Source organism: Stenella coeruleoalba (assembly GCF_951394435.1).
Source record: "Stenella coeruleoalba genome assembly, chromosome: 1".
Lineage (NCBI taxonomy): Eukaryota > Metazoa > Chordata > Mammalia > Artiodactyla > Delphinidae > Stenella > Stenella coeruleoalba.
Window position 1 is genome coordinate 105,702,634 of NC_137169.1, and position 20,815 is coordinate 105,723,448.

Here is a 20,815-nt window from a genome sequence, read left to right on the forward strand (position 1 = left end):
CCCTGTTGGTTCAGTGGTTAGAACTCCACGCTTTCATTGCCGAGGGCATGAGTTCAATCCCTAGTTGGGGAACTAATATCCCACAAGACATGCAGCACGGCAAAAAAAAAAAAAAAAAAAAAAAAATGAATATAGATGCAAAAATCCTCAAGAAAATATTAGCTAACTGAATCCAACAACACATGAAAAGGATCATACATCACAATCAATATGGATTCATTCCAGGGTTGCAAGCATGGTTCAGCATATGCAAATGACTGTGATACACCACATAAACAAAAGACAAAATCTCATAATCATCTCAATAGATTCAGAAAAATTATTTGACAAAATTCAGCATCTATTCATGAAGAAAACTCACCAAAGTGGATATAGAGGGAACATACTGCAACATAATAAAAAACCAGTTATGTCAAACTCATAGCCAACGTAATATCAAATGGGGAAAAGCTGAAAGCCTTCTCACTAAATTCAGGAACAAGACAAAGATGCCCACTCTCACCACTTCTATTCAACATAGTATTGGAAGTCCTAGCAACAGCAATCAGACAAGAAAAAGAAATAAAATATATCCAAATTGGAAGGGAAGAGATAAAACTGTCAGTATTTGTAGATGCCTATATAGAGATCTCAGAAGACTCCACAAACTATAAGAATAAATGAACTCAGCAAGGCAACAGGATACAGGATTAATATACAGAAATTTGTTGCATTTCTTTATACTAACAATGAAATATCAGAAAGGCAAAGTAAAAAAAAAAATCTCATTTAAAATCCTGCCAAAAAAGAAAAAAAAGCCTAGGAATAAACTTAACCAAGGTGGTGAAAGACCTATACACTGAAAACTGTAAACACTGATTAAGGAAACTGAATATGATTCAAAGAAAAGGAAAGCTATCCCATGATCTTGAATTAGAAGAATTAATATCATCAAAATCACCATGCTACCCAAAGCAATTCTACAGATTTAATGCAATCCCTGTCAAAATACCCATAACATTTTTAACAGAACTAGAACAAATAATCCTAAAATTTATATGGAACCAGAAAAGGCCCAGAATTGCCAAAACAATCCTGAAGAAAAAGAATAGAAGTGGAGGCATAACCCTCCCAGACTTCAGACAATACTACAAAGCTACAGTAATCAAAACGGCATGGTATCAGCACAAAAACAAATATATAGATCAATGGAACAGAGTAGAGAACCCAGAAATAAACCGACACACCTACAGTCAACCTTCAACAAAGGAGGCAAGAATATACAATGGAGAAAAGACAGTCTCTTCATCAAGTGGTTTGGGAAAGCCGAATAGCCTCATGTAAATCCGTGAAGTTAGAATGCTCCCTCACACTGTATACAAAAACAAACTCAAAGTGGATTAAAGACCTAAATATAAGCCTAAAACTCCTAGAAGAAACCATAGACAAAACATTCTCAGACATCTATCGTAGCAATATTTTCTTACATCAGTCTCCCAAGGCAAAAGAAATAAAAGCAAAAATAAACCAATGAGACCTAGTTAAAAGCTTTTTCACAGCAAAGGAAACCATCAACAAAATGAAAGACAACCTACAGAATGGGAGAAAATATTTGCAAACAACATGACTGACAAGGAGTTAATATCCAAAATATAAAAACAGGTCATACAACTCGATATTGAAGGACCCAAAAAATGGACAGAAGACTTAAATGGACATTTATCTAAAGAAAAAATACAGATGGCCAATAAGCACATGAAAAGATGTTCAGCATTGCTAATTATTAGAGAAAATGCAAATCAAATCTACAATGAGGTACCACCTCACACCAATAAGAATGACTATCATCAAAAAGTCTACAAATAATAAATACTGGAGTGGGTGTGGAGAAAAGGAACCCTCCTAAACTGTTAGAGGGAATGTAAAATGATGCAGCCACTATGGAAAACAGTCTAGAGGTTCCTAAAAAAATAAAAATAGAGCTACCATATGATCCAGCAATCCTATTCCTGGGCATACATCTGGAGAAAAACATACTTTGAAAAGACACACGTATTCCAATGTTCATTGCAACACTATTTACAATAACCAAGACATGGAAACAACCCAAGTGCCCATCAACAGACGATTAGGTTAAGAAGATGTAGTATATATATACACTGGAATATTATTCAGCAATAAAAATAATGTAGTGAAATAGGTCAGACAAAGATATTATATGATATCACTTATATGTGGAATCTAACAAATTATACAAATGAATCTATTTACAAAACAGAAACTGACTCATAGACATAGAAAAGAAACTTATGGTTACCTAAAAGAAAAGGGAAGAGGGGAGAGATAAATAAGGAGTGTAAGAGTAACAGATACAAACTACTATACATAAAATAGATAAGAAGGATTTACACTATAGCACAGGTAACTATATTAAATATAGTGTAATAACCTATAATGGAAAATAATCTGAAAAAAATTACATCTATATATAACTGAATCACTTTGTTGTAAACCTGAAACTAACACAATATTGTAAATCAACTATATTTTTTTTCAAAAAAAAGCACTGCTGGGAGGAAAGAATGATATAACATACATAAAGAGCCTGTCTAACATCCTGCAGCTATTACTATTAATATATATCTCTTGCCTTCTACTACAGAGGAACTGTGAGAAGAGTTACAGCATTGGAAATGGGCTCAGTGGGAAAATATAGGTGACATTTTGAGATCCAAGGGGCAACATAACATACATGTAGTCAGTCTCTGAGTTCCAACTCCACATGATGAAAGAAAGAAAGTGACAAGGGGAAACAAGTGCTAATCATGCACCTATTATGACTCAAGCACACTTGGACTCTAGGGAGTCAAGGATCGTGAATAATATCAATACATGGTCTTTGCATCCCTAATCCCAAATAACAAAGTATCTTGTAGCATACTAAATACCCAAGGTCTGGAAATTTTTATATAGCATTATTTAAAGACAGAATATTAGCTGGAGTAAATAATTACAAGCTAGTCAGCTTAGTACAATTTGTGGGAAAATACTAGGAACAGCTTTGTCAAGGGAACAACTTGACAATTATAAGGTAATTTGATTAGGAACAGGCAATATGTTTCTAATGAGAATGATATTATAACAATTCACTGGGTTGACTTTATTTGAAGTCATTTACTACCATGTTGTCTGACTTCAGACCAATATTCTTCCTATAACTATAAAGGATTTGGAGCACTAAACATATGATAGCTAGGAGCTTAAGATTTTTTTAAAAGGGTGGAAATAGAACAAAGAATTTAAAAATAGAATAAAAAAAGAAGCTCATGGTCTAATGCTTGAAGTCTAAGTTTAAAAGAATGTTTTTCCCTCTTTGTCATTTTGTAAGAACCACCAGTGTAAAGATATAAAAGAAGTGGCTTTTAAATTTAAGATGCCTTAGAATCAGCTGTGGAAATTGTAGAAACTACATCCTGGGCTCCAATCCCAAGAGACTTAATTGGTATGGGGCCCTAGATCTGCATGTTTCATATAAGCACCCCCAAGTGGTTCTGATGCAGGTGGGCTGCATACCATAGTTTAAAACATATAATTCTGTAACATTGAAACAAAACTATAAATAAATTTGTTTTCCTTTAATTAAGAAACTTTAATTGAAAAGTTTATAAGTCTCATCATAAACGTTGACATAAAGATCTTAAAACATTCCTTGGGAAAAAGTTTTCAGTTATGTTCTTTTGCCTTCCAGAATTAAAATAAAGCTATAACTCCACAATTATATCCTAAAGGCAATAATAAATTAAAACAACAACCTGAACAAAACTCAACCACGATCATCACAACCACCACCAACAACAACAATAACAAAAAATCCATCAACAGACTCAGCCCTGAGGTAGAGACATGCCCCACTTTCATAGTAGATGGAGTGACCTTGACTTCTGATTTTAGACTCGGTTGTTTAAGTATTTTCTCTGCTCTTAGCTGTCAGTACAGAGGAACTCACTGGCAGAATCAGCAGAATGGGTGAATAGTCAGCCAATCTATGAAGTGTTACTTAAAGACAAAGTAGTCAAATTTGAGGACCTCTTGCCCTGCAGTTATTCAAGCATCCCAGCAATTCTTCCTAAATCTCTGTGCTGCCAGGGCTGGTAGGCATTGATGGTATAATCAGTAATCAATAGAAAACTCAAATATTGCTTCTAAGAACTTCATCTTATGGACACAATATTTATGAAAGCAACAACATATAAATCATATAAAGCTCACATCTGGTCAGGATCCAGTCACAAATTATTTTGGGGGGAAAGTCTTAAAAGCCATTCTCGCATTTCACTCCTTGAAAAGTAAGACTTCACCCTAATAAAAAACAATGTTTCTAAAAATATATCTTTTAAATCGAGGATTCTCCAATATTTAACTTTTCATAAATTATATTCTTTCCTTCTATGTGTCAGAGAAAGAGCCCATTCTTAAAAAAATAAATCAACCTGCATGACCACCAATGTCTTCAAATTTGCCATAATTCAAATAAGAACCATACTGGGTCCTGTGCAGGAAACAGGGTGAGAGTCCCCTAGAAAAAGATGGAAAGGAAAGAAAATGGCAGTTACCTAATATAATGCTTCCAACATGTACAAATATCTCTTGACCTGTCAGTCTAAGAGAGACAAACAATCTGAAGAATTTATACAGGGTTTATTATTGCTAAAGTGAATGAATGAGACAGTTGAATTGGTTTTCTATTGCTGCTGTAACAAGTGACCATAAGTTTAGTGGCTTAAAAGAATATACATTTATTATATTTCAGTGCTATAGTTTAAGAATCCAACAAAGATCTCACTGGACTAAAATCAAGTGATCAACAAGGCTGCCTTACCTTCTGGAGGCTCTAGGGAATAATCTGTTTCCTTGCCTTTTCTAAAAAATTTTTAGAGGCGACCCACAGTCCTTGGCTTGTGGCCCCTTCCTCCATCTTCAAAACTAGCAACAGCAGTTTTTAGAGTTCTTCTCATGACACATCATTCTGAATTTCTCTTCTACCTCCGTCCTTTAAGGCCCCATGTAGTTACATGGGGCCCACCTGAACAGTCCAGGATAATTTCCTCATCTCAAGGTCTTTATCCTAATCACATCTGTAAAGTTTCCTTTGCTATGTGATGTAATATACTCACAAGTTCCACGAATTGCATCAGGGACATCCTGGGGCGTCATTATTCTGCTGGTCACAATACTGTTAACTTAGGTGTCAACTATTATTGGAATGAAAAACAAAACAACAATAACAAAAGGCACCTTTTCTAATGTCAACAAAGTTTAGTAAAATTAAGACACTACAAAAAGGCACAATCTAGAACAGCAAATCAAGACAAAGCCAAATTAGAACCCTAGAAGTGTTCCCGTGATGTCCATAAAATTGCACAGGTACTATTCTTTTTAGATTAGGTTGTTTTCTTTCTTGTTTTTCAGTTGTGACTTTCTTCCCCCCTCCAAAGCCTGACTATGTTGGCGGAAATCTCATCCAAGACAAAGAGCACGTGGTGGTGGATGTGAAGTTCGCGGTGGAGTCGGTGAAGCTGGGACCCCACTAACTTCTATGAACTTTCATTTGGTCTGAATGTGACAGATTGGAGGGTTTTCTCAGACCTACCCTAGCATGAACAAAGGGATCCTTGTGTATCTTCCCCAGGAGACCACGAGGGGGTAACTGTGGTCCTTCCCTTGGAACTTGCCTTGTGAAGAAGCAGGCACCAAGATAATGTGTCTGGGATCCTGTGGACCAGATGTTACCCATCCATGTCCAGAAATTCCTGAGTTATTTAAGTGCATTAAAGGGCCTCCTGTTTCTGTAAGACCAAAGGAAGTGAGTTTCTCTCTCTTTCATTTGGTAGGTAGGGCCATCATTTGGTTCACTTGAGGAACCTGTCGCCTTCGCAAGTCATTAGATGCGCTACATGCAGTAAATGTTCTCTCCTACATGACACTAAACCCCACCCATGAATTGTATTCCCTAAAACCTCACTTACTAAGTGGAACCTTAATTTTTTTAGAGTCATTGCCCAACCACACATTATTCATTTTTTCAAGTCTATCTCTCTGCCTTTTCTCTTGAATTTGCTAAAATCTAAACAGAATCTATGAAATGAAACACAAGGCGGGAGCCCATACTAAGGATTCCTGACAGTCAAAGATGACAGTTTGCAGCCAGGACACCTTCTGCAGGAGACTCTCTAGATGCTTTTGACCTGACTCTTCAGGAAATAGAAAGCCAGGCGCTGTCATTGCTCCTGCTCATACCTTCCCTTTGACCAAGATGAGCCTATTGGTGTCTGCTACTGATGTTCTCACCTACAGATACCCAGGGTGAGCTGGAACCGTCACTTTAAACTCTTTTCAGTAAAGATGTATACACCCACCTTCTGTATCCCCCAGAGGAATTAGCAATGATTTACCCATAAGGGCTCAGTAAATGTTTTCATGGAGCTCAACTAATTTAGAATCCAAGTTATCTAGGTGAGCAGAAATGTTATATTTTATAGACCTTGATAGGACAAGTAGAGGAGGGAATTAGGAAGTGTTAGGTTATTTTTTTTTCCAAGAAAACAGAACTCACTGGGTTTTTCAAACACTTGAATATCAAAAACCAGGATTTTAGTCCCAGACCATCCTACAGTCTCACTGCAAACTTGGAATTTGCTTTACTCCTTTTTTACTTTAGTTATTTGATCTAAAAATTGCGGTTAAAACACCACATTCTTCAATTCTAGGAATATAGTCGATATTCAAATTATTTTTGATATAGAGAGAATCTTGAAGTCTGGAAAGTATCTAAATTCTCAGAGAGAAAACCATTAACCACAAATCATTATGAAAAGAGTGGTACTATAAGACGTATCAAACTTGCCTCGTTATCTCTCCAGCTGGCCAGGACATAGTCAGTAACTACTGATATTAGCAGTTTTCTCTGGAGACCTTGGCAGTGTTGATTGATTTGAGGCAACATGGAGCCCAGGTGTTAGTTGGATCCTGAGAGCTCAAAGCTAACTGAGAACCAGGGTTCTTGGACCAGAAGAGACCATGCAGCTGTTGGAAAAAAAAACAGAAGGAAGACTAGGACCATCCAAGAGGTCAGGCCTAGCCAGCACTGACCACTTTGTCTGATGAACCCACCACCACTACACTTCTCATGATTTTGTTGTTACTAGATGGAGAACTCTATGAAATTTGGGATAATATTTTATTCATCTCGGTGTACATGACTCCTGGCGCTGAGTCAAGCACTGAGAAGGCTCTTGGCAACATTTGTTCACTGACTGAGTAAACATGGTTGCAAATCTCCACTCATCTCAACTACATTCCTGCCCAACTGTCCTGTCAAGGATGCTCTGCTTTCTCCCAGGATGTAGCAAACCTCTTCCTTAGAGAGGAGCCTTCCCTACACTATCCTTGTCCTAGGACACTCACCTGTGGTGACTCTGATGAAGACACGACTGTCCTCAGGGATTCCTCTCAATGGTTCACTCTGTCATTAGGAAGAGACGTCCTTGGCCTCCCCTCCCATCCTCTAGGCTGCCTCAACACCCCAACTGAGGAGGGCCATCACATTTTGTTGACACTATGCACTTGTTGTCTTCCTCTCACTGCTTTAATTTCCTCATGGAAATATTACTGATATCTGAACTCCAAGCTGTTAACACAGCATAAGGCAAATTAAGCAGTCAACATACAGTTAAGAGATGTTGTGTATAAAGCCTTCCAAACTGTAAATGCAGAAGAATATTATTACTATCTCTGCTTTAGAAACAAGGGTCCCCTTAGCCTCGTCCCTGGTAAGAATGAGTAATTCTTCTCCAAACATTATTTATCTGTTTTAATGCACACTTACTTGGAGGGCATCCACTATGTGGGCAGTTCCAAGTTTGAGGTTTGGGGGTCTAGGGCAGAGCATCAAGGTCCCATCCTCCTCCACCTGGAATTGGTGTTCCCAGCAGTATAAACCAGCCCTGATCTGTCCTGTGGATCTCCTTGGCAGGTGCACAAGTTCACTGTGCAGTAAGTTACTCTCTCAGTTCTCCCTGCTCAGCTCAGGCTGCTCATTGAGGACCTGGATGATGCTGTGTGCATTCCTCACTTTCTCTTGACTTTTCTGAACTCAGCTGGTCATTCTCACCTTCCTTGGCAACCACCTCCTCCACCATTATCTTGCTTTTCTTTGGGTTTTTCTCATCCTCCAAACCTGCTGATTTTCTTTCTTCCGTCTCCTGCCTCAGTTCTGTGTTTTCAGTGTGTGGGCTCAGTTCAGCTCCCTGTAAGAGATACACAAACAAGGAACTACCTGCAGTTCCCAGGGCACATTTAATACACATCTCAGTCCCTCATCCACTCAGAAAAAAACTGAACAGGGAGGGACTTTGGAAAATTTGAATAACAACCTTATCTTATTGATGAGGAAAATAACATCCCGAGAAATACGGAGATTTTCCCAAGTTCCCACACCACTTGGTGGCAGCAGAGCCACCACACAAGTAAGTCTTGGCCACAATCTTTTCTATCCGTAAGCACCAGGAACCTACAATGGCTGAGTTTCAGGGGACATTGGATCAAAATACATATTTCCACCATTAAAACAAAAATATCTAAGGATCATTCCTAAAAATAATTTTTTATCACTCTTCAGTAGTCCTATATTTATACTCAGTTTTCAATCCTGCTGAGCCAATGGAACCAAGGAACACATGAGTATTAAATACATCACAGTATATATATATATATATACGTGTGTGTGTGTGTGTGTGTGTGTGTGTGTGTGTGAGATTCTCTGTAACACATCTGGCTCCTGTGCTAGAGGTCAACTTCCTGAGAGCAGGCACTCTGTGTGCCTTGTTCATCCCTCCTCCCCACTGCCTCCTCAAGAGCCTGCCAGATAGAATATTCAGTAAGTATTTGTCAAGCACATAAATACCAGGTACCAAGAGTAACTAACTTTTACCAATGTCTTCTAGTCCCAACCATATTTCCATTCATATTTTATCCTAGGTCAGTCCTAAATCAATAAAAGCACAGTCCTAGGAAAAGCAATCCAAGATGCAAATACCACCTCCACCAAGTACCAAGTATGCTTCATATGATGATTTCATTACTCTCTTTGAACATAGTGATCTCATGTATAATAGAGAAGAATATATAATGTAAAACAGAGAAGGCAGTATTACCCTTAGATGAGTAACTGTGATATCATACAGCAGACAGGGTTCCAATCCCTGGGCACTAGCTGCACAGTATAGAATGCCTACATTACAGCCGCTACAGGGCCTGTTAAAAACTTCTGGGGATAAGGCCCAAAAAATTGCATCTCAGACTAAAATTCCAGGGAGATTCTCATGCAAGGAAAAAGCCTGACCATTAAACAAAGTCTAGAATGTAGATCCCCAAAGCCTAGTGGAAACAAGAATGACTCAGCTGGATCAAAACAAGTCCCTTGTCATGATGGCCTCTCAAGAGGAAATGTACCCTTTCCCAAGAAGGGTCCCCACCTGAGATGAAAAACAAAGAGGACCCTGCTTTCCCAGTCTGGGCTTTTAGTACCTCCACTGTCTTTTAGGTTTTCTTCTCTGCTCTAATCGCTGGAGCATCTCAGCCCTCATATAGATCATTTCTTTATGAAGATCTCTGTTTCTCTACTTCTTGAAGAAACAGATGACAGAGATCAGTTCTGGGGCTCCACAGTTCTAGTCTTTCTCCTGAGCCACTTTCTTTCAGGTGAGCTGAAATAAATCGTGGGGGATAGAATTCAGGTCAATAAAGAGGATCCCAGAGGAGCATGAGACCATGAGGGCAACCCCTCATGGGAGATGGTCAGAACGATGACGTGGTCAATATCAACCCTGTTCCGGGGGGAGGATATACTGGCCATTTCTGTGAGCAGAGAACACAGCCACGTCATTCCAGACTTTTGATATATAGAAGATTGATAACAAATGTGTGTTGCTTTAAACCATTCTTTGTAATCTGTTAATATGAGTGATAAGGAACAAATTTAGATGCTTATCTGTACTCTCCTGATTTTTTAATTTTTACAAATATGTATGCAAATCCCTGTAAAGAAAAACAAGGCAAACCAAAACCAAACAAACAAAACAAAACCAAAAAATCAAAGAATCACAGTAAAAAGCTTGTGCTCACCTTCATGTGACTATTTTCAAGCCCTAGTAACATGTAGGACACTATGAAGAAAACTTCAGGTGCTGAAATAATGTCACTTTATTGTTAACAACCAAACCTCTCAAAGACTACAGAGGTACAACACTTAACTTTGTGTAACATTATCTGTGAATCCATCATCTATCTCTATTTCCTATGGCAGGTTGTTTTTTCCCTTAGCTCTCTGTTCTCCTGAGTTCACCAGACAAGATTTTATAGCAAGTACCAGTTAGCAGCATAGAGATCCAACTCAAAGAGAATAGATCAGCCACTGTTATTAACTTCCCACAAAGTTCTTTGAATGCAACCTCACCTCTTATTTTGGCCATAAAAAAGAAAAGATCTAGTTTTTAAAAGTCCTATCCTAATGAGAATTTAAACATAAATATCTCTGTTTTCCATTTTTATTCTGCTCATGCCCAATCATGGAGACCTCACTCCTCAGAGTGAGTGAGTTCCCAATTTGCTGTGGCCTGGGCTTTCTGTCAAAGGAAGTCAAGTCAACCCAACTGCAAATCTCTCTGGTAAATCCATCCCTCACCCTCAAAATCCAGAATAAAATGTGAATGCAGCAGGCAGCAGCATCCACCCAGCAACAGTGATAGGTTTGTACTTCACTTGGCTCACATTATCTGAGAGACTGGTGCAGCGTAAAATAGAAGAGAACAGAGAAAGATTATATTCATTTCAGCTTTTCCAGGATGTCACTTAAGGTAAACCAAAGAATGTAAACACATTTGAGGAAATCTCTCAATAAGAAGTTAATTGTTGGCCAAAATAAATTGTAGGTAAAAGCCATCGTGTTAGCAAGAGGGGAGAAAAAAGATATTCTCATACATGGTTGGGAATATGACTAGGTAAACTTCTTTGTAAGGCAATAGGGCAGGAGTTAGAAAAATTAGATATGTACTCATATACTTGTACTAATATATTTCTAAATCAAACAATTTTCTTTAAAGGAACATATACTACAGAAATACACAGAAATGATGGACATAGATGGACCGTCATACCTGTGGGTTCTGCATCCACAGATTCAACAAACCACCCACCTGAAATACTTTTTAAAGGATGGACTAAACAGCAGCCTAGGTGATACTGAAGAAGGCATAAGTGATCTGGAAGATAGAATAACGGAAGTCACCCAATCAAAACAGCATAAAGAAAAACAAATTTAAAAAATGAAAACAGCTTAAGAGATTTCTGGGATAATATGAAGTAAATGAATATTTACATTATTAGGTTCCCAGAAGGAGAAGAAAGAGAGAAGGGGAATGAAAATGTATTTGAGGAAATTATGGCTGAAAACTTCCCAAAGATGAAGGTGGAAACAGATATCCAGGAACAGAAAGCACAGAGGGTTTCCAAACTAAACGAATCCAAACAGACCCACACCAAAACATATCATAATTAAAATGGCAAAAGTTAAAGATAAAGAGTGAATTCTAAAGGCAACAAGAGAAAAACGAAGACTCATATATAAGGGAATCACCATAAGACTATAAGCTGATTTTTCTCAGAAACTCTGAGGTCCAGAAATAACTGGCATGATATATTCCCTTTCCTTTTTGCTGAAAGGGAAAAACCTGCAACCTAGAATACTCTACCCAGAAATATCATCATTTAGAATAGAAGAGATAAAAATTTATCAGAGGGACTTCCCTGGTGGCTCAGTGGTTGAGAATCCGCCTACCAACGCAGGGGACACGGGTTCAATCCTTGGTCGGGGAAGATCCCACATGCTGCAGAGCAACTAAGCCCATGCTCCACAACTACTGAGCCTGCACTCTAGAGCCCGTGAGCCACAACTACTGAGCCTGTGCGCCACAACTACTGAAGCCCACGTGCCTAGAGCCCATGTTCCGCAACAAGAGAAGCCACCACAGTGATAAGCCCGTGCACCGCAACGAAGAGTAGCCTCTGCTTGCTGCAACTAGAGAAAGCCTTTGTGCAGCAATGAAGACCCAACACAGCCAAAAATAAATAAATTTATTTAAAAAAAAAACTTATCAGAGAAGCAAAGACTTAAAAAGTTCATCAACACTAAAACTACACTAAAAGAAATGTTAAAGAGATTTCTCTAAGTGGAAAAGGAATAAGACTCTATATTAAAGGGAAAATCCCACTAGGTGAGGGAAATATATAGTAAGGACTGAGGATCAACCACTTAAGTATGAATATTAAAAGAGAAAAGGTCTACTTTCATACCACCCTGAACATGTCCTATTTTGTCTGATTTGGAAGCTAAGCAGCATCGGCCTGGTTAGTACTTGGATGGGAGACAACCTGGGAATACTGGGTGCTGTAGGCTTAAAAGAAAAAAAGAAAAGGGAAGAATCATAAAAGCAACTAAAATTACAATAAATGGGGATAAACATGAATATGTAAAATACAACATCAAAAAATGAAATGTGGGGGAGAGGAGAAGAAAACATAGATCTTTTAGAGTGTGTTTAAACTTAAATGACTAGTAGTTTAAAACAAACAGATATAGGTCAACATTTATGAACCCCATGGTAACCACAAATCAAAAGCCTACAAAAGATATATGAAAACTAAAAAGAAAGGAACAAAAGCACACTGCTAAAGAAAATCTTCAAAACAAGGCAAAGAAACAAAGAGAAGAGAAAATGAACAGAGAAGGACTACAAAAACAAATGGAAAACAATAAAATGGCAATAAGTACATACCTGTCAATAATTACCTTAAATGTCAACAGACTAAATGACCCATTCAAAAGACATAGGTGGCTGACTGGAAAAAAAAATGTTTCTATATGTTAAGAGGCACTCATTTCAGAGCTAAAGACACATAGAGACTGAAAGTGCATGGATAGAAAAAGATATTTCATGCAAACAGATACAAGAAGAAAGTGGGGGTAGCAATAATCATATCAGACAAAATAGACTTTGAACCAAGACTATAATAAAAGAAAAAGAAGGGTATTATATAATGATAAAAGGGTTAGTACAAGAAGAGGATATTATGCTCCTTAACATATGCACACCCAATACAGAAGCCACTAAATATAAAAGCAAATATTGATACTAACCAACATAAAAGAAGATATTTACAATAATACTAAGGGAATTTGACCTCCCACTTACATCAATGGACACACCATCCAGACAAAAAATTAATAACTCAACAGTGATCTTAAATGATACAATAGAGCAGCTGGACTTAACAGACAGTAGGACATTACATCCAAAAACAACAGAATACACATTCTTGCCAAGTGCACATAGGACATTCTCCAGGATAGATTTCATGCTGACCACAAAACAAATCTCAACAAATTTAAGAGGACAGAAATTATATCAAGCAGTTTTTCCAACCATAAATGTATGGAACTAGAAATCAGTTGCTGAAAGAAAAATGGAAAAAGAACAAACACGTGGAGACTAACCAACGTGCTACTAAAAAGCCAATGGCTCAGTGACGAAGTCAAAGAGGAAATCAGAAAATACCTTCGGACAAATGAAAACGGAAAGTACACACCAAAACCTATTGTATGCAGCAAAAGTAGTCCTAAGATGGAAATTTATACCGTTACAGGCCTTCCTCAAGAAACAAGAAAAATCTAAAATAAACATACTAACCTATCACCTAAAGGCATTAGAGAAAAACAAACCAAGCCCAAAGTAGCGGGAGGAAAACAATAACAATGATCGGAAAGATAATAAATAGAGAGACTGGTTCAAGATGGCGGAGTAGAAGGACATGCTCTCACTCCCTATTGTGAGAGCACTGGAGTCACAACTAACTGCTGAACAATCATCAACATGAAGAAACTGGAACTCACCAGAAAAGATACCCCACATCCAAAGACAAAGGAAAAGCCAAAATGAGACGGTAGGAGGGGCGCAATCACAATAAAATCAAATCCCATAACTGCTGGGTGGGTGACTAACAAAATGGAGGACACTTATACCACAGAAGTCCACCAACTGGAGTGAAGGTTCTGAGCCCCACGTCAGGCTTCCCAACCTGGGGGTCTGGCAACAGGAGGAGGAATTCCTGAAGAATCAGACTTTGAAGCCTAGTGGGATTGGATTACAGGACATCAACAGGACTGGGGGAAACAGAGACTCCAGTCTTGGAGGACACACACAAAGTAGTGTGTGCATTGGGACCCAGGGGCCGGAGCAGTGACCCCATAGGAGACTGAACCAGACCTACCTGCTAGTGTTGGAGGGTCTCCTGCAGAGGTTGGGGGTGGCTGTGTCTCACCGTGAGGACAAGGACACTGGCAGCAGAAGGTCTGGGAAGTACTCCTTGGAGTGAGCCCTTCCAGAGTCCGCCATTAGCCCCACCAAAGAGCCCTGGTAGGCTCCAGTTTTGGGTTGTCTTAAGCCAAACAACCAACAGGGAGGGAACCCAGCCCCACCCATCAGCAGACAAGTGGATTAAAGTTCTACTGAGCTCTGCCCAACAGTGCAACAGCCAGCTCTACCCACCAGCAATCCCTCCCATCAGGAAACTTGTACAAGCCTCATAGATAGCTTAATCCACCAGAGGGAAAACAGCAGAAGCAAGAAGAACTACAGTCCTGCAGCCTGTGGAACAAAAACCACATTCACAGAAAGATAGACAAGATGAAACGGCAGAGGGCTATGTTCCAGATAAAGGAAAAAAGATAAAACCCCAGAAAAACAACTAAATGAAGTGGAGAGAGGCAACCTTCCAGAAAAAGAATTCAGAATAATGGTAGTGAAGACGATCCAGGACCATGGAAAAAGAATGGAGGCAAAGATCGAGAGGATACAAGAAATATTTAACAAGACCTAGAAAAATTAACGAACAAATAAACAGAGATGAGCAATACAATAACTAAAATGAAAAATACACTAGAAGGAATCAATATCAGAATAACTGAGGCAGAAGAACGGATAAGTTTCTGGAAGACAGAACGGTGGAATTCACTGCTGCAGAACAGAATAAAGAAAAAAGAATGAAAAGAAATGAAGACAACCTAGGAGAGCTCTGGGACAACATTAAACGCAACAACATTCGCATTATACAGGTCCCAGAAGGAGAAAGGGGAGAGAGAAATGACCCAAGAAAATATTTGAAGAGATTATAGTTGAAAACGTCCATAACATGGGAAAGGAAATAGCCATCCAACTCCAGGAAGCGCAGAGAGTCCCATACAGGATAAACCAAGGGAGAAACACGCTGAGACACATAGTAATCCAATTGGCAAAAATTAAAGACAAAGAAAAATTATTGAAAGCAACAAGGAAAAAACGACAAATAACACACAAGGGAACTCCCATAAGATAACAGCTGACTTCTCAGCAGAAACTCTACAAGCCAGAAGGAAGTGGCATGACATATTTAAAGTGATGGAAGGGAAGAACCTACAACCAAGATTACTCTACCTGGCAAGGATCTCATTCAGATTCAACAGAGAAATCAAAAGATTTACAGACAAGCAAAAGCTAAGAGAATTCAGCACCACCAAAGCAGGTCTACAACAAATGCTAAAGGAACTTCTCTAAGTGGGAACCACAAGAGAAGAAAAGGACTTATAAAAACAAACCCAAAACAGTTAAGAAAATGGTAATAGTAACATACTTATCAATAATTACCTTAAACATGAATGGATTAAAGGCTCCAACCAAAAGACACAGGCTTGCTGAATGGATACAAAAACAAGACCCATATATATGCTATCTTCAAGAGACCCACTTCAGACCTAGGGACACATAAAGAATGAAAGTGAGGGGATGGAAAAAGATATTCCATGCAAATGGAAATCAAAAGAAGGCTGGAGTAGCAATACTCATATCAGATAAAATAGACTTTAAAAAAGGAATGTTACAAGAGACAAGGAAGGACACTACATAATGATCAAGGGATCAATCCAAGAAGAAGACATAACAATTATAAATATATATGTTTGTAACATAGGAGCACCTCAGTACATAAGGCAACTGCTAACAACTCTAAAAGAGGAAATTGACAGTAACACAATAATAGTGGGGGACTTTAACACCTCACTTACATCAAAGGACAGATCATCCAAAGAGAAAATTAATAAGGAAACACAAGCTCTAAATGACACAATAGACCAGATAGATTTAACTGATATTTATAGGACATTCCATCAAAAAACAGCAGATTACACATTCTTCCCAAGTGCTCACAGAACATTCTCCAGGATTGACCACATCTTCAGTCACAAATCAAGCCTCAGTAAATTTAAGAAAATTGAAATCATATCAAGCACCTTTTCTGACTACAGCGCTATGAGATTAGAAATCAATTACAGGGAAAAAAAACATAAAAAACACAAACACATGGAGAGTAAACAAAATGTTACTAAATAACCAAGAGATCACTGAAGAAATAAAAGAGGAAATCAAAAAATACCTATAAACAAATGACAATGAAAACACTATGATCCAAAACCTATGGGATGGAGCAAAAGCTGTTCTAAGAGGGAAGTTTATAGCAATACAATCCTACCTCAAGAAACAACAAACATCTCAAGTAAACAATCTAAACTTACACCTAAAAGAACTAGAGAAAGAAGAAAAAACAAAACCCAAAGTTAGTATAAGGAAAAAAATCATAAAGATCAGAGGAGAAATAAATGAAATAGAAACAAAGACAGCAATAGCAAAGATCAATGAAACTAAAAGCTCGTTCTTTGAGAAGATAAACAAAACTGATAAAGGATTAGCCAGACTCATCAAGAAAAAGAGGGAGAGGACTCAAATCATTAAAATTAGAAATGAAAAAGAAGTTACAACAGACACTGCAGAAATACAAAGCATCCTAAGAGACTACTACAAGCAACTATGCCAATAAAATTGAAATGGACAAATTCTTAGAAAACCACAACCTTCTGAGACTGAACAAGGAAGAAATAGAACATATGAACAGACCAATCACAAGTAATGAAATTGAAACTATGATTAAAAATCTTCCAACAAACGAAAGTCCAGGACCAGATGGCTTCACAGGTGAATTCTATCAAACATTTAAAGAAGAGATAACATCCATCCTTCTCAAACTCTTCCAAAAAATTGCTGAGGAAGGAACACTCCCAAACTCATTCTATGAGGCCACCATCACCCTGATACCAAAACCAGACAAAGATACTACAAGAAAAGAAAATTACAGACCAATATCACTGATGAATATAGATGCAAAAATCCTCAACAAAATACTAGCAAACAGAATCCAACAACACATTAAAAGGATCATACACCATGATCAAGTGGGATTTATCCGAGGGATGCAAGGGTTCTTCAATATACTCAAATCAATCAATGTGATACACCATATTAACAAATTGAAGAAGAAAAACCATATGATCATCTCAATAGATGCAGAGAAAGCTTTTAACAAAAGTCAACACCAATTTATGATTGAAAAAAAAACTCTCCAGAAAGTGGGCATAGAGGGAACCTACCTCAACATAATAAAGGCCATGTATGACAAACCCACAGCAAACATTATTCTCAATGGTGAAAAACTGAAAGCATTTCTTCTAAGATCAGGAACAAGACAAGTATGTCCACTCTCACCACTATTATTCAATATAGTTTTGAAAGTCCTAGCCACAGCAATCAGAGAAGAAAAAGAAATTAAAAGAATACAAATTGGAAAAGAAGAAGTAAAACTGTCACTGCTTGCAGATGACATGATACTATACGTAGAGAATCCTAAAGATGCCACAAGAAAACTACTAGAGCTAATCAATGAATCTGGTAAAGTTGCCGGATACAAAATTAATGCACAGAAATCTCTTGCAATCCTATACACTAATGATGAAAAATCTGAAAGAGAAATTAAGGAAACACTCCTGTTTACTATTGCAACAAAAAGAATAAAATACCTAGGAATAAACCTACCTAGGGAGACAAAAGACCTGTATGCAGAAAACTATAAGACACTGATGAAAGAAATTAAAGATGATACAAACAGATGGAGAGATATACCATGTTCTTGGATTGGAAGAATCAATATTGTGAAAATGACTGTACTACTCAAAGCAATCTACAGATTCAATGCAATCCCTATCAAATTACCAATGGCATTTTTTACAGAACTAGAACAAAAAATCTTAAAATTTGTATGGAGACACAAAAGACCCTGAGTAGCCAAAGCAGTCTTCAGGGAAAAAATGGAGCTGGAGGAATCAGGCTCCCAGACCTCAGATTACTACAAAGCTACAGTAATGAAGACAATATGGTACTGGCACAAAAAGAGAAATATAGATCAATGGAACAGGATAGAAAGCCCAGAGATAAACCCATGCACCTATGGTCAACTAACCTATGACAAAGGAGGCAAGGATATACAATGGAGAAAAGACAGTCCTCAATAAGTGGTGCTGGGAGGATTGGACAGCTACATGTAAAAGAATGAAATTAGAACACTCCTTAACACCATACACAAAAATAAACTCAAAATGGATTAGAGACCTAAATGTAAGACTGGACACTATAAAACTCTTAGAAGAAAACATAGGAAGAACACTCTTTGACATAAATCACAGCAAGATCTTTTGTGATCCACCTCCTAGAGTAATGGAAATAAAAACAAAAATAAACAAATGTGACCTAATGAAACTTAAAAGTTTTTGCAAAACAAAGGAAACTACAAACAAGACAAAAAGACAGCCCTCAGAGTGGGAGAAAATATTTGCAAATGAATCAACAGACAAAGGATTAATTTCCAAAATATATAAACACCTCAAACAGCTCAATATTAAAATAACAAACAACCCAATCCAAAAATGGACAGAAGACCTAAATAGACATTTCTCCAAAGAAGATATACAGATGGCCAAGAAGCACATGAAAAGCTGCTCAACATTACTAATTATTAGAGAAATGCAAATCAAAACTAAAATGAGGTATCACCTCACATGAGTTAGAATGGGCATCATCAGAAAATCTACAAACAATAAATGCTGGAGAGGGTGTGGAGAAAAGGGAACCCTCTTGTACTGCTGGGGGTAATGTACATTGATACAGCCACTATAGAGAACTATAGAGTAGGGACTATACTATAGAGTATAGAGTATGGAGTATAGAGTATGGAGGTTCTTTAAAAAACTAAAAATAGAATTACCATATGACCCAGCAATCCAACTACTGAGCATATACCAAGAGAAAACATAATTCAAAAAGACACATGCACCCCAGTGTTCATTGCAGCACTCTTTATAATAGCCAGGACACGGAAGCAACTTAAACGCCCATCGACAGATGAATGGATAAAGAAGATGTGATATATATATACAATGGAGTATTACTCAGCCATAAAAAGGAACAAAATTGGGTCATTTGTAGAGATGTGGATGAATCTAGAGACTGTCATACAGAGTGAAGTGAGAAAGAGAAAACCAAATATCGTATATTATGCATATATGTGGAACCTAGAAAAATGGTACAGATGAATCAGTTTGCAGGGCAGAAACTGAGACACAGGTGCAGAGAACAAACGTATGGACACCAAGGGGGGAAAGTGCCAGGGGGTCGTGGTGTGATGAATTGGGAGATTGGGATTGATATATATATAGTGTTAACCTTAACAGTAATATGTATAAAATGGATAATAAAAACCTGCTGTATAAAAATAAATAAATTAATTAAAAATTTAAAAAAAGAGATCCTACATGCCCCACGGTGGGGCCCCCCAAAAAAGATAATAAATAAAATAGCAATTAAAAAATAGAAAAGATAATGAAACCAAGAGCTGGTTTTTTGAAAAGAAAAACAAAATTGATAAACCTTTAGCCAGACTAAGAAGAAAAGAAGACACAAACAACAAAATAATAAATGAAAGAGGAGAAATAACCACCAATACCACAAAGATACAAAAAATCATGAGATTATGGGGCTTCCCTGGTGGCACAGTTGTTGAGAGTCTGCCTGCCGATGCAGGGGACATGGGTTCGTGCCCCGGTCCGGGAGGATCCCACATGCCACGGAGCGGCTGGGCCCGTGAGCCATGGCGCGTCTGGAGCCTGCGCGTCTGGAGCCTGCACTCCACAATGGGAGAGGCCACAACAGTGAGAGGCCCGTGTACCACAAAAAAAAAACCAAAAAACTAGAGATGAATGGAAATGATACAAAATCTATGGAATGCAGCAAAAGCAGTTCAAAGAGGGAAGTATATAGCTTTTTTAGTATATAGTATATAGCAACACAATCTTACCACATGACACAAGAAAAATCTCACATGACACAAGAAAAATCTTTAGGTTGTTAGATAAACAACCTAAACTTACACCTATAGCAATTAGAGAAAGAAGAACAAACAAAACCTAAAGTTAGTAGAAGAAAAGAAATCATAAATATGTGCAATTGTAGTGAATTTTATCTGAAAGTAAAGACCTATACATGACTCCAAACAAGGGAGGACTCAACTGTTGTAGTCCTTTGTCCCTGATGGCATTTCACAAGAAGCTTCCCCCTTTCAGGAAGCAGGACCTACATCGAGGGCCCACAGTAGATCCTTCAATCTGAGCCTTTAGCTCTTTTAGTCCAGCTTCAGCTTATCTCTTCTCCTCCCAGTGCTGGAGGTTGTCAGTATTTGGGGGAAGAATGTTTTCTTGAAAACCCTTGTTACTGCCTCTTCTATTGGGAGAGATGGGGAAGAGATGCATTAG

General features: G+C 37.9%; 1 long non-coding RNA gene across 4 annotated transcripts in view; it reads right to left on the reverse strand.

The window, feature by feature from the left end:
• Positions 1–3,914: 3,914 nt before the first annotated feature.
• Positions 3,915–20,815, reverse strand: part of LOC307188332 — a 66,491-nt gene continuing 49,590 nt past the window's right edge. For 3 of the 4 annotated variants that reach the window (XR_013828897.1, XR_013828898.1, XR_013828900.1), the window contains 2 exons: positions 7,865–8,285; positions 3,915–7,062 (listed from right to left, as the gene is read on the reverse strand). This is a non-coding gene — a long non-coding RNA (uncharacterized lncRNA). The remainder of the gene's footprint in view (positions 7,063–7,864; positions 8,286–20,815) is intronic. The other variant, XR_013828899.1, reaches the window with a different exon arrangement.